The sequence below is a fragment of the Euprymna scolopes genome, chromosome 21 (assembly GCF_053919585.1).
Source record: "Euprymna scolopes isolate OS-2025 chromosome 21, ASM5391958v1, whole genome shotgun sequence".
Lineage (NCBI taxonomy): Eukaryota > Metazoa > Mollusca > Cephalopoda > Sepiida > Sepiolidae > Euprymna > Euprymna scolopes.
The window spans coordinates 48086821-48102717 of NC_136502.1; the positions used below are offsets into that span (position 1 = coordinate 48086821).

A 15897-nucleotide genomic window follows, 5' to 3' on the forward strand; every position below is an offset into this window, starting at 1 on the left:
TTTCGAACAAAACTCGGGGGGGGGGGCTTGCTTTCGAGGTTGAATTAAAAGATTTATTCTTAATTGTATAAACCTTTGAAGTTAATTATATACCAAATTATGACCGGTGGAATTTATGCTATTGTTGAAGTGGTTCGTTCTCTGCCCTGTGCAGTTCTAGGAGGTCCAGCCTCTCAGGTTATACCTTCTCGCCGTTTGAGAAGAGGTTAATTCATTGCTAACCGCTTGAAACACCTTTACTGGGGAATGCAAACAGGTCTGCCCAGGTAATTTGTATTCAGTTGGAGTGTTCTTCCTCTTGAACGATAATTTTTCAAGTCCCACTTTCTCTGATTTTGTGTCTAATGGTCACCGTAAAAAGGAGATAAACAGAAATTAGGAGGAAATTGAAACCATATTTAAGCAACACAAATGAAACACATATTAGGAAAACAAAAGCAAAGCGATAGAAAAACTCGAAAGGTCGTTTTATCGAGACGTGGCAGAGGTCACCCAATGCTTATGCATTCCCATTTGTTTAAAGAACGGCAACAATCGCTCATGGTAGACGGAATAAAACATCTCACTTGATATGGAAACGAAAAAGAGAAGAACTGAAAATTAACCAACACTGGTGGAGGTCTGCGCTCTAGCTGTACTTTAACCTAGAAATGTATTTTTGTTGTTAGCTGTGTATTTGATTATTCGAAATCAATGTGTCAGACGAGAACACAATGTTATTCCCATGAAAACATGTTGTCTCACATAACAAAAACGCTTTTATAGGGCAGATCAGCTTTGAACCACACCCTTTTCGACACAGGTCTACAATGTCCTGTGTAAATGTCAATAGCTGTAAAACTAATGTCAACCCTGAATTAATTGAGACTGGAGCCTTTCAACTCAGAAATGGATCAACTCAGGGAGACACCTTACAATAATAAATACTCATTTCTAAGAAGAAACTCGTCCCGGGGTGGGGGGATGCAATCTGGCCAATAAATCAACTAATCAGCTTGCAGCAAATAGGGTTCAGCAAACTTTTGATTGGATAAAAATATGTCATCCTCCTCATATCTCAATAGACAACGGATTGCCCCCACCACAAAAGGTGATGATGAGAGACATGTTTCTTAGTTTCTCTTCTAGTGAACTGCCGATTCCATCTCCCCAAACTTTTAGTCGTTTCTCATCCAATTTTTTTTTTTCTTTTTACATTTACGGTGTAACCCATGGTATATCCAGCGTTGTCCGGGGGAAATAGTGAGGGGAAACTGCTTTTCCTATCCCTGCACGCCATATCACGACTTTGCTTTTAGTTTTTAATTTCCTATAATAATGATCAATTTTAATTTCCTATAATAATGATCAATTTTAATTTCCTATAATAATGATCAATTTTCACTAAAGCAAGCCCCAGGATATTAGTGTAAACCCCATTAATACTTTTAGCGTGGTTGTGACAAAATCATGAGAAGACTGCCACCTCCAGTAGCAGATGATACGTTCAGCAACTGGACTCATATTTGCCTAAGGAAATGACAACTTCATTAAAAATTCAAGATGGGCCCCTATCACAATACGCAAATTAATCAAACTTTACGATTTGTTTTGCTAATCTTACTTAGATGCTACAATTGTTGTATGCATTGTTTGGGCATACAATGAAGGGTTAAGAATACAGGGTCATTAGAAAAATAGGTGTTAAAAAAAAAAAAAAAAAAAACTTTTCTAAAAAAAAAAAAAAAAAAAAAATCAGTGCTCATAAGGTTAAACGAATAACAATTCAGGGGAAGACAATGGAAGTAGTCTTAAATCTTTAAGTGCACCCTAAGGATGTTATGAACATCATCCCTCCTCCAGCCTATTTTGATGAAATTTATATCAGATGTATACAGTTTTCCAAGGAAGACAATGGAAGTGGTCGCAAATCAAAATTATGACTATTTTCACCTCCTGGTGTCAATAAATCCCTTTTGTTGATTCATGAAAGTTAGTGCTACATTGATAGTACCTATTTACTATGCCTCTCCACGGGGCAGAGTTAGACACCAGGGTCGTTTGAAACCTTAAAAGGTGAGAGATTCTTTGAAGTTCCGTCAACAACAAAAAAAAAATTATTCAAAATGGAATTAATAGATTGGATGCTTAAAAGCATTTCTGAGGTCAGTCTATGACAAAGGGAAACGATTCATTATATGATAAATTCAATGCATGTTGCTATTCTGATCATAGCTGGAGAGGAAAAATTGTGAATCCAAACCTTTTCCAGACTAATTATGACCACATTGAAGCTGATAGTTCACAACATTATCAATTAGAACAATCATGAATCAACTTATAAGGAAATAACGAAGAAATGTAATTATTTTTGTTTTACATATGATGTGACACAACCTCCCTACTTTGATAAAGAATAAAGTACAGTAAGTATATATATATATATATATATATATATATATATATATATATATAATTATCCACTGACATGTGTTTCGTCGTCTACGACTCATCAGAGTGGCTGAATCTAGTGAGATTCGAAATCGGGATCCCACAGTAATGAGCCTGACCTCTTTATCCGCTGGTCCATATATATATATATATATATATATATATATATATATATATATATATAATTTTATTCATGTTTGATTGAACATGACTGAGTTCGTCTTTTTTCCAATTTTGCAGGTAATCTTTTCTATTCAAAGAGAACAAAAAGACTAAACTAATAATATATTGTACCTAATTTAAAACCTCCAATCTAATAATTAAAAACAATAACAATAATAATAATAATACTAACACCACACTAAACCAAACTAATATAGTATATGAATTTAAATACTTCTTTGAAGAGTGTTTCCGATCCCACTCTGAAAGTTTATATAATGCATACATTGGCCACACCACGACAACACTCTCCTGATGATTGACCTATTACTTAGCAGACAATACCACCATCAAATGACACCTTACCTTTCACAACAAAAACCTACAATCATCCAAAAAAAGAAATATTCTAACAATACTAAAATTAGATATCTTAACTTCACACGAAGACTTAAATTATTCAAAGCTTTACTAATTCAACAATTAACTATAAATAAATAACAAAATACATAAAATATAAAAGAAAAAATAAAATAAGAAAATGAAAATTAAAAATAAATAATTCATCCCTAGCCATCCTACACCTACCTATATGACCAATATAAAATAAAATAGAATTAACTATAAATACACATGAGTCTCCATAAAGAACGGCAACAACAACAAACACTCCTGAGGATGATCTGAAGTACCGATAGAAAGCACGAGAAAATATGGCTGAACAACCACCACTGGGCGCCATACTATATAACCTACTAGCTGAAACAAGAAAGATCGCTCAGCGAATAGAAAAGATAATCAGCAAAATTGGAAAAAAAAAAAGACAAATTTAGACGTCAGACATGCATAAAAAATGACTTGCTGCCAAAGTATACATATATACACACACACACATATATATATATATATTCGTGTTCGGATGATTCATCGGAATCAAAATCGGGAATCGGAAAAAAAATTGACAAATTTGGGCGTATCGGAATCGGTATTGAAAAATTGGTACCGATTTTCCGATGCGAAAACGATTCTTCTGTCTTTTTTATTTGATTTTGTTTAAAGCAAAATCTTCCATTGCTGATAATAATGATAAAATAACAAATATTTATTGGTTTTAAAATACCAGTGAAGCTAAAATCGATAGATCATCCTCTACAAATGTATTTTGACGTTTAGGAAAATATCTGCATATTTAACATGTTTTTTTTTGTTTTTTTTTAGAGAAATCAGGGAAAATAATAACTCTATAGCTAAATATTTAGAGATTTATAAAGAATTGGAATCAGTAATTTAGTACGGAATCAGTAATGGTATTGGAATCATCCTATCACTTATATATATATATATATATATACACACACACACACACACACACACACAAGGGGACTCAACGTTACCTGGGATTGAACTAAGATCAACAAATGTACTACTTTCAATATTTATATTGTTATTGAAATTGGTGAAATCAATCATTTTTCAATCAAATCGATTAATTGCCTGCTCTAGTTAAGGATCCACCACAATGCATTGGCAGAAAGCTTCACATACCTTTCTACAGTGACTTAGTCCACAATACATTGTATTCTAGATTGCCCTGTAGAAAACCTACGGTTGATTTCATAAAAATATTTTTGGAATTAAAGTTTAAAATGCAAAAGTCAAGTATCATGGTTCAAATAAACAGAAATATACAATTATATCAAAGAACCTACTGTTGATTTTATACATGGGCCCCTTCTGCTTGTGCGGTGATAAAAATTTCTAGAAGGCATTTGTGATGCTAGACTGGATTAGAGTGTTAACTTTGGTCAAAATTAGACTATTTCTTTTTTAATTGGACTTTTTTTTTTTCATTATTGATTTTGGATATTCATCAGGGCATTCAGAGACAAAACCTGACTAAAAACACTGCCAGACACACAAACATTTGTGTGAAATTTTAAAAAATTGGCCCAGCCGTTTTAGAGACCAGAGAACAAACTCGTTCATAAAATAAACATACTTTAAAAAGATGTGTGAAAAGAAAGTTTAGATCTGATAACCTCAGAGGAAGATTAAATCTGAGCAGTCTAGAGAGATATGTGCAGAACAGGAGACTGTGTTGATATGTTCATGTTGAAAGAAATAGATGGGTGTTTGGAGGTTAGCAGATGCAGAACAGTTGAGCTATAAGGGTCAGTTTGCAGGAGAAGCCCACAGAAAACACATGAAGAAATGATGAGGATGAAGTAAAGAGAAAGAGACATAAACAGGTAGAGATGCTTTAGTTTGGAAGCCAATTTTTTAAAACCGTCCAAGACATGTCAGCATGTAAAATACATGTTAAACCGATGATGAATTTTCTCTTCAACTGTTAATATATGAGGTGCCTTCAATAAGTTTCCAGACTTTTTTCATATGGCCACTTATTGATAGTACATTCATGAAACTCTAGTCTCATTCAAAGTAATCTCCTCCGGTTGCAATGCACTTGTTGCACCGTTCTAACAACTTCTGGAAGGTTCCATGGAAGTCCTTTTGTGTGAGCGTGTCAATAACCCTTGTCACAGACTCTTTCATTTCCTCAATTTTCTCATAACAGCTTTTAAGGTTTTCCTTGAGTTTAGGGAATAACCAAAAGTCAGAGGGAGCAAGTGCTGGACTATAGGGAGGGTGAGGAACTGTTTTGATGCCCATCTTGGTCAAATAGTCTGTGACAAGGACTTGTGGACTGGTGCATTGTACTGACCGGATTTGAAGAGTGCTGGCCTCTTCCAATGGAATCCCTTCCTAAACTCCCTTTAAACCTCAACATAGTATTCCATGTTGACTGTATGTCCAGTGGGAACCAACCCAGTGCATGTAGATACCCGTGCTTATGTAGGCAAAAAATGGAATCATCAAAACTTTCTGAGCATCCTTGGGATAAATTTTGCGCAAATCTTTCACATCTTCAGAATAATGATATCAGTGTGTTACAATGGAAATATATCACAGAAGGTTATTGGAGATAAACCGTAATAAGTAGATATATTCTTACACTACATCAACCAGATTACTTAGGTAAATACTTTTAGGTCAAGATCAAAGTGTAGTATCTGTTCTTCAGATGCTGCAAGCTATGACTAGCTATGACTAGCAAAGACCAGATGTGGGGGCAACCCCACATGCCTGACCATTAACCAGCTCCCATTTCCCACCTCTCGGGAGCTGGTCCCCTTTTTCCCTTCCCCCTCCCTTCACTCCTCACATTAAAAATCGGCCTTGTGCCCAATTTGCTCGGTGGGGGAGCAAATAAATACCATCTGTTCTTCAGATGCTGCACTTCAATTTCTTGTTCTCTGTCAGTGGAGGAGAAATCCTTCACGACTGAGACAATTTTTATTTTTGTTCCTTTTCTCCACATTAAAAAACGACCCTGGTGTCTAACTCTGTCCCGTGGGGAGACATTGTAAATAGGAACTCTGTCCCGTGGGGCGACATTGTAAATAGGTACAATAATATCGCGGGTCTCCATTCACGCTGAACGTCCACAGAATGCCCAGCAGCAATATATTTATTGCATATGAAAGATGCCGCTGTGGAATTTCCACAGGTCCCGCTAGTTTACAATAAATACAATTCACATATTATTCAAGATGTCTCTAATATATAAACAGTTATTTGTATGATATAAGTCGTAACTCCCGAAGTTTATTTTTATTTATTTTTTTTATTTTCAGAAATTAATGAGCAGCTTTTTGTCTTCTTACACCCACGTCATATCGCCCCCCCCCCACACCTTTTTAATATCAATCATTTCCAATTCCCAGGTTAGAAATTACATAAAATCGCCTTTGTTGTTTTGTTTACGGATGTCCGGCACGAACGCAGCCCTCCTCCTCTCTCCCGCCACGATATTATTGTATTTATTCATTTATTTATGTGTGTGTGTATGTGTGCGTATATATATATATATATATATATATATATATATATATATGTAAAATTAATCATACCTACATTGGTATAGAGATTCGCCGAATCTCTATACCAATGTAGGTTTTACATATATATATATATATATATATATATATATATATATATATATATATATATATATATATATATATATATACGCACACATACACACACACATAAATAAATGAATAAATACAATCTCAGATTCGGTCTCGATTGCATCGCAATGACAGAAGAATAGTGTAGTATCTGTTGTTTTGATACGAGACTTCATTTTCCTTTCTGTCCGCGGTCAGTGAAGGAGAAATCCTTCTAGGCTGAGACAATTTTTTTTCCAACCCAGCCCAGTGCAGTGTGCCCTTTTTTTTTTTTTTTTGAGGGGGGAGGGAGGATTTATTCACATTAAAAACCGACAGTGTTTGTCCTCGCGAGGAGGCAAGTATATTGGGTCATCGCAAGGACATCATTTTATACTTAAAGCTTTTCTTTCGAAAAATATTCGATAGTTGAACGAACGGGTCGCGAGCGATAAACAAAGAAAAATTGAATTTCGTTTTTTTTTTGTTTTTTTTTAATTTTTTAACGAAATTAAAAAAAAAAACAACTTAAATTAACAATACAAGAAACTTTACTCTGAAGAAGAATGGCAATTAAAGGATTTGCTTTTTCTCTCAAGTTTTCCATCGAACGACAGTCACATTCGAATGAGTTTCTCAGGGTCAAATCGTGTAGGTGGTGTCAATTGTCTGGTAGTTACTCACGTATCTAGGTACGTAGGTAGATAGGTAGGTAGGAGTAATAGACTAAGTATGCTTTAAAAGGTCGACCAACCAGGGTTGACAAAGTGAAAAAAAATAAAAATAAAAGGCACAATCGGCAATAAAATACAGATAAGATATTTAAGAAAAGAAAGAAAAAAAAAATTATTTTCTCTCTTTCACATGCATATACTAGCAGGATAACTCGACGTTGCTCGGGATCGAATGAGGAACATTACTATGTATTTTTCGCGATATTAACAACCTCATAGTATTATCTTATTTATTTATTTATTTCCTGTTTCGATTTAAACATTCTGAAAAAATTTCAAATTAATGTCTTACACATATCTGGTCGAAATTTCAAATCTTATCTACGTATTTGAGGCTTTCAAGAAGAGGAAGCTGTCTTCATAGCAACTTTAGGGGAAGGAGAGCACGTAAAGATTTGGGACCATTTCCATTGTCTTCCTCGGAGAATTTTATAGATTTGAATTAAATTCCATCAAAACAGGATATATTTGAAGATTTTTGTTTTTATTTTGGGGGTGGGACTCATAGCACTCTTAGGGTGCGCTTAGAAATTTGAGATCACTTCCGTTGTCTTCCCCTGCAAATTTTACAACATATATTTTTAGCCTTTATGTAGATTCTCTAACCTTTAGTTTATAGGAGCGTGTGTGTGTGTGTGTGTGTGTGTGTGTGTGTGTGTGTGTGTGTGTGCGTGTGTGCGTGCGTGCGTGTTCACTGTTTGTTGGAAAGAATTCCAGCAAAATGTTCTATTATAAAGAACAAAAAATGTCCAATATAAGAGCTTAATAGTTATTTATTCATTTAAATAAAAACTCTACAGAAGGTATATATAAGTGTTTACCCGACCTTGACCGTACGGGGTTATATTGCTGTGGTCGGAAATAATTTCAAATCGTCATATTTACAATTTTTACCTTGAAAGAAATTTTTTTTATATATCATTTGAAATATAAAGTTATAAAAAACTGTTAGCGCGATGGTGTTTTCTTTCTTTTCTTTTTTTTAATTACTCGTTGACGTTGTTTGTCACAAACAGTTATAAAACGTTAAATGCTTTAACGAATCGAATTTAATTATCTGAAATCTTAAAAATACAAGTGGATCTCGGGTTTACTTTGGGCGGCCTCGTATCTTTCACTTCCCACATTTTGTTCTTTAGTTCTCGTATTCCATGAGCGATGTTTCTGACAAAGAGAGAAGAATTGCTGTTTTCGGAGTAAGAATCTATTCCATCTAACAGTTAGCGTTAGCAAGTTTTTAACATTTAAATAGTATTTTTAGCTCTTTGCATCAAGTGGCTTTATACTTTGTCTGGTGCTATTTCCATTAAAAAATGTTTAAACCTTTTTTAAATTATATATACATTTTTCAATGAAATATTCTATGTTTATTTTTATTTAACTTTGCTTTGTTTTGTGAACCGAAGAAAATGTATTAATAAAATTTATCTAATTTCGTTACGTTCTAATATATTTCGGTTACTTTAAGGACCTAACGGATAATTGCCTCTAGTGACCTAACATAGAATCAAAAAGGGAACTGCCAATGGTGTCTACAGGTTCCTTGAAAAATGTAATGCCTATCAAAATTTATTTCAAAGTTCTGTGAAAATATCGATTTCTATAATACACAAACATTTTCTCTATTTTATGTGTGTGCTACATGGTCAAGATCAAAGTGTAGTATCTGTTCTTCAGATGCTGCACTTCATTTTCTTGTTCTCTTTCGGTGGAGGAGAAATCCTTCACGACTGAGACAATTTTTATTTTTGTACCTTTTCTCCACGTTAAAAAACGACCTGTCCCGTGGGGAGGCATAGTAAATAGGTACATTAGATCCGAACAATGTCAATACCGTCGGTTTCAAATTCAAACAAAGTATCTTTGGTCGCTTATATTGGTCTCTCTTCAACATCTGTCAGGCTGAGGTTCCCCGTTTTTGTTTTAGATCTGAAACCGACGGTACCGACGTTGTTCTGATCTTCTTATAACACATAAATATTAGGCTCTTATTTTGACATTTAAAAACTTTTTTCTTAATAACCTCAAGCACTTTTGTGGTTTTCTTTTAGAGACGATAAAATAGAATTAGATAAGTGAATTTATTTTATTATTTACGCCAAAAAAAAAAAAAAAAAAAAAAAAAAAAAATGAAATGAATAAAAATAGTAATGTTTAACGATAAGAATTGACGAAGATCAGCGTCCTTTTTTTAAGAGTGAGATCGTAAAAAATAAATTAAATAAAAACGAATCGTACCTGCGAGTGATTTGTAGGTCCTCTTCGCCCACAAAATTAGAGTTAATATTATTAACCCAGGGGAAAGACCGAAGTGAGATCCGCCTGGCTGGGTGTTAGGGCCCGTCAATGCATCAAAGTCGCGCCTCGTTTATTTCCTCGAGGGGAAGAGACTGGGCTTTTTGATGGTCCAGCACCAGACCAGCAGTCACCAGCACTCCAGCAGTAATGACCAAATCTCAAAAAAACGAAAACAGACGACTAAATGCGACTTACAAACAAACGTCGGGTAGTTTTCTCAACGAATTGGTAGAAGCCACACAAACTGCGACTGCGTATCAGCCAAGCAGAATGTGACGATGGGTTTTGGTGCAAGAAGTAGCAATCACTATAAGGACGGTGGGGGAGGGGATCGATACACGTGTCTATCGACGAGATACAACAAAGTGTCGGTCAGTCGGGGTATTTGAATTGGGAACAAAGTTGTTGTCGATCTTTAGTTGAAAGAGAAATTGTACGTCGCGCGAGCGCAGTTTTATTGTTAGTGTGCGTTTTTTCATTTGTTCTTATTTTTAATTTTATTATCCCCCCCCCCCAATGGTTTTACGCTTGGGTTCTGAAGTAAGAAAAATAGAAAGTTACACTTTTGCATGCACATATATCTATGTAGATATACAACGGCTAATATAGTTGAAAATACATTGTGAATGAGTATATTGTACTAATTTGCAATCCACAATGATTTTATATATATATATATATATATATATATATATATATATATATATATATATATATATATATATATATATATATATATATATATATATATATATATACACACACACACACACGGTCGAGTGGAAGAACTGCCGACTGTCAACACGACAGTTCTAGGTTCAATCCTTGGCTTGGGAAAGATGCTAGTCTAGCGGCACTGATGAGTTGTGATACAACGAAACAGGACTGTATGTCGATGACTACAAATATATATATATATATATATATATATATATATATATATATATATATATACGCACACACACGATCACGTTGACACACCGGTTCTCGCCAGATCACCGAAGTTAAGCAACGTTGAACCTGGCCAGTACCAAATGGGTGAGCATTTGGGAAGGTTAGGTGCTGTATGTAAAGTCATAAAAATTTCCAGATTGGTATCTGGGTTCGCATTGATTTACTGGGAGAGATGCACCTAGGAGAAGGAAACTCTGATGTAAAAATCTGCGGTCTACTGTATACGCTGTTCTGTGGCAGTCGTCTGCACCGACAGAGGTTAGCAGTAATACCAAAAAGTGTGGTAGGTTCTACACAAAGCTTTCACCACTATGAAAACAAATCATCTGTGTGGATCTCCGAACAACGTAGTTGTTGTGGCAGAACCTCGTACGTCGAAATCGACGGCAGAGGCCACCATATATATATATATATATATATATATATATATATATATATATATATATATATATATATATATAATTCCAGGTTAATATTTTTCAGAGCTGAAGCAACCAATGACGTTTTAACGAGGTTCATGCAAGAGTGCTCAATAACGAAGTAGGGCAAGATATTTTTAAGTAATATTGCCTAAAGAGGTCTCTAAGTACTTGTAAATGGCTGATCGAAACATGCTCATGAATGTGTAGCAATACATTAATGCTTATATATTAGAACCCCAAGATACTGAACTAAAAAATTACTAACAAAATACAGTACAGTATACAATACACCTGAATATAATCAAATGACATAAATAATACTGTAAGGGGCCGGAAAGACATCGTATTCCACATCGTAATCTAAAAAAAAAAAAAAACGTATCCGAGGGCCACCGTATCCCGGGGTTCTACTGTGTGTGTGTGTGTGTGTGTGTGTGTGTGTGTGTGTGTGTGTGTGTGTGTGTGTGTGTGTGTGTGTGTGTGTACATACACACACACACATATACAAAAAAACTTTGATCAAAATACCAAATTGATTAATCGGAAAATTTAAAAAAAAAAACGTTATTTAATAACATGGCGTCTAAATAGCCACACACGAATATCAGACATATTTCCACATTGTAAATAGTTTTCTATAAATTCTTTCAGATAAACACAAGTTTTACACCACTTTTATACCCCCCCCCCCCCGCGGTCAAGATTAAAATAAATATGTAGTGCTATTCAATCCCATGTCTGGAATCTTTATTCTAATTTGATCCTAGAAAATCTTAAAAAATTTTAAGGGTCTTGAGAAGAAATTGAAGTTCAAGGAGTCTTGCTTCATATTATGCTCCTAAAAATACATTTAAAATACTCGAAAGAAACTGAAATTTGACGAATATTTATTAATTGATATCTAATATTGTTAAAATTTTACAAGCCTGATTTTTCGCAAAGTGCTTCTCCCATTTTGCATTAAAACAAAATTAAACTAAATACAGCCCACATTACAACGCTTTGCAACTTTGTTTTTAAAATTTATAATTATCGGCTAATTAGTTTAAGAGTGAACCCTGTACATGCAAATATATAAACATATACACATACCTAACTTGATAAACGATATCATTTACAAAGCTGCAGGTGCATTTCTTTTCATGTCGTTGACATTATGAAACAATTCTATTTCACTGCAGTTTCATATAGAATGATTTTAACCGCACTTTTCAAGATGCTTTGTCTGGTCATGGGAGCCATGCACTATGGATCAACCCTAGTGAATGAACTTAGGAATGACAAAACTGTTTTAGAAACCGATGGATATTATATAGCACGGAAAGGGATGGGCACCGCCAAATCACACTCCACATGACTGAGATTTATGACGAATGGTGTAATGCTTACGAATTCCCCTTACTCGCTTAAAAATGGGTTTCTTTATAATAATAAAAAAAAAATACTTGATCAATTTGCATAATTTTTGAAATATGATATTTTCACTTCGTCACGGGTACGTACATCATACAGACCCCTCCCCCCCTTTTTTTTTAATATAGGAGGAATTTTGGGCAATAACTGGAATGGGCTATTGGGCCGTTTTCATCTGCATTGATGTTGAAGAGGTCAAATCCCCAACACACATTACATCAATAATAATAAAAATAATAAACAATAAACAATAATAGACTAAGGTAGTTTGATGTATATATAAAAGAAATGTAAGTTTATAAAAGGTAGAACAATGCAAAGGTGTGACGGATAATCAAGTTTACTTCACAATGAATTTCACATATATATTCACTAAAGGATCTTGGGCTCTTTTTCTTTAAAGATTTGTTTTTTTCTAACGGAATCCCCCCTCATCAGTTATACGTGAGAAATTCAGTATGCCAAGTTCGAATCCAGTTCATTTCACAGAAACATTTTCATCTATCCCACGGTGTCTAACCTTCTAAAGAAGAGCTAAATAAAGCTTCTCTCCTTTCACCATAATCGCTCTGACTCCCATCATGCCCGAATTGAAATGAATGACTCTCGTCTTGGGGAAGCTCCATTTCTTGACAAACTTTTGGTGCTGATCTTCACTCCTAGTCTGAAATGGAACATGTATATTGCTGGAAAAATTGTTGGATCACTCTACTGCTCCAGTAGATATTTCACTGCCAATGCAATCCACTATCTGAATTAGAGCACGGTATATACTAAAATGGAGTACTGTTGCCACATCTGGGCAAGAACTGTTTGCCACACCCTATTCTGCCTTGATAGATTTCAAAACTGGCTTTAAAACCTACTAATTGATGCCTTTTTTCTTCCCTGCAACCTCTTTCCATAAAAGCGAAGTTGCGAGCCTGTCTCTGCTTTATTATAGTTTTCATGGCAAGTCCATGACTGAACTCCAATCTATGCTCCTCCCTTGCCAAATTTTCTAAAAAACATTCAACTAGTTACAACCACTTTATACGATTTCCCCCACTCTCTATTTGTGCCTAAATCTAAATGCAGATTCCATGAACAAAGCTTCTTTCCCAGAACTGCCCACTTCCCGGTTGAATAGAACATAGTAGCCTTCAAATCCAATGTAAACAAATTCTTGTTGAGCCGTTCTCATAAATAATCCAGTTCTACCCAATTTACCCAATTAACGATTACTACACTACCACCTTACATTCATTAACCCTTATCCTCGAGTGGCGTTCGGACCTTGATAAACAGTGACTCCCAAGTAAAAAAAAAAAAAGAAAGTATATCGCTACGTACAAATATACAACAATGGCACTATGCAAAAACATATGCTGCAAATACCTTAAAAAGAAATAACTTGTTCGCACAAAGGAATCTTGAATGTGTGTGTTTCAGTGTTGCTTTATTGTTGCATCATGTATCCCGAGTCTGTTGACCTTTAGAACATCACAAATGACCCAAAGATCACCGAATCTCCACTGACCTTTCTTTATTCATGGAGTGCATAAACCAAGTATAATCTGGCCGAAGGGGTTGGAGGCGGTGAAGCAGATATTATTGAAGAGGACTGGTAACTCTGTGTTTTTATTTTGGATATAGTCAACCGTCACACGGTCCCTTGGGTAAGTACCTGATTATACAGAGAAATCAACACCAGCAAAAGAAAATCACATCAATCTGTGACAACTTAATCATGAAGTGATTACTACGAACGCTAAAAAGCAAAGGTCTCTAATTGCTGCACTCTTTCCTTCGCTGTTTATAGCAAGCAAGCAAGTTTTCACAGGAATGTGTGAACTCAGAATATTTTCCAACCAATGAAAATCGTTGCAAGCTCCAGAAAGTAACACATACATGTGAAAGTAGAAATTCTTATAAGAACTGTTTCCAGAATTCACCAGCTGCACTTCCATGGAAGAACCTAAGAACGTCGATCTCTGCTTCCTCACGTGTTTGAACCAAGGAAGGCAAATTTACAAAGAAAAGAATTCAATAACTTATTCATCTCGTGCACACATTCTTACACACTAGTGATGTCAGGTAAACAGAAATGTTAATCTGTATGAGTGATCTCCCCTGAAGAAACTCTCCCTGCGAGTGAGGCGGTTTCCGGTCGGAAGTGGGGAAGCGGCCATTGTTGTATATACTTGGTAGTTAGTAAGGAGTCGAATAAAATATTCTCTCCGTATCCGTTGTCGAAGTCCGTCATTTATATGTTGATATACTTCTTTATACGTATTAACATTCTCGTGTCCACCTACTAAAACTGGTAGCAGAGCAAAACGTAACTATGGCTTCAAAACACATTTCACCGCCCGTCTTAATTAAAGACAAATACAGCACGCGGAAAAAAGAAATGCAAATCTGGGAAATGGTTATGTCGCTTGACAAGACAAAACGCGCTCCCATAGTATTTCTTTTTCTGGAAGGAAAACCCAGAGAAGCTGTATTGGAATTAGATGTTGCGACTCTTAATTCTGTGGATGGAATGCCCAAATTATATGAAAAATTGGACACTCTTTTTTTGGAAGATATAAACCAGTCGGCTTTTCTTGCCTACGAGAGTTTCTTCAGGGGAGATTGCTCACACAGATTAACAAGAAAGAATTGCAACTTACATCTACACACGCAGTGACAAGAACAAGGCAAAACAACTCACACATATATACACAATACCACACTTCCAAATACTTACATACAAATATTTACGTACATACATATTGACACTCTGAATATTTTGACTTGTGAGTAACTCAACTTTCTTCACATGTTTGTATAAATGAGTGAAAGCAACTTTTATATTATCTTTTGCATAAAAATATTTTGTTCCAAAATTTCGTTTTTTCCCCATTTTTTCATCTACAAAACTGTTTATATTTTAGATAGCACTTGCTACTTGGTTACACTTTTTTTTTATTTCAATGTTTCATTTATTCACATTTTATATGCTTGTCTGTGTATCCTTCACTTAATTCCTTTTCCTAAAACTTAATTTTAAAAATCAATTCATATTAAATGTAAGAGCCGTTCTCGGTTATACAGAAGGACACTATCGTCGGCCAAAGATGGTCTCAAAGCCAGGGACTACATTACCACAGGTAAAATTATCGAAATTTGCTGACCGATATGAAATCCGTGTCTCACTGTTCATCCTCTCTCATTTAAAAATATTTCTTTTACAGGTGTTATATTTGAATTTTTTTTCTCCTTCATTCTGGGTGTCCGGCGTTGCCCGGGTGTTTGGAGGTGTGTGTTGAGCAAAAAAAAAAAAAAAAAAAAAAAAAGTGGTAGTAAGCAGGCAGGTTCAAACTTGTACCGTGAAGGAGGAAAAGAACATGAAAAGAAGCACGACGTGTTTGCCGTTGCACTCATCGCAAAACCGGAAGCGACATAGGTTTAAATTAAGGCTAGTTAATCGAAAAGAGGGGATGACTT

The 15897-nt window shown here is 35.1% G+C and overlaps 1 protein-coding gene across 9 annotated transcripts in view; it reads right to left on the reverse strand.

Annotated features, from left to right (window-relative positions):
- LOC145242244 (uncharacterized) overlaps positions 1-15897 on the reverse strand; it is a 297326-nt gene that overhangs the window by 128906 nt on the left and 152523 nt on the right. Inside the window, exon 1 of one of the 9 annotated variants that reach the window (XM_080105247.1) lies at positions 9578-9734. The exons of 7 other annotated variants lie outside the window; for them this stretch is intronic. The gene's annotated coding sequence lies outside the window, so the exon portion shown is untranslated. Of the gene's footprint in view, positions 1-9577; positions 9735-15897 lie in introns of those variants that run through there. One more of the 9 variants, XM_080105251.1, reaches the window with a different exon arrangement.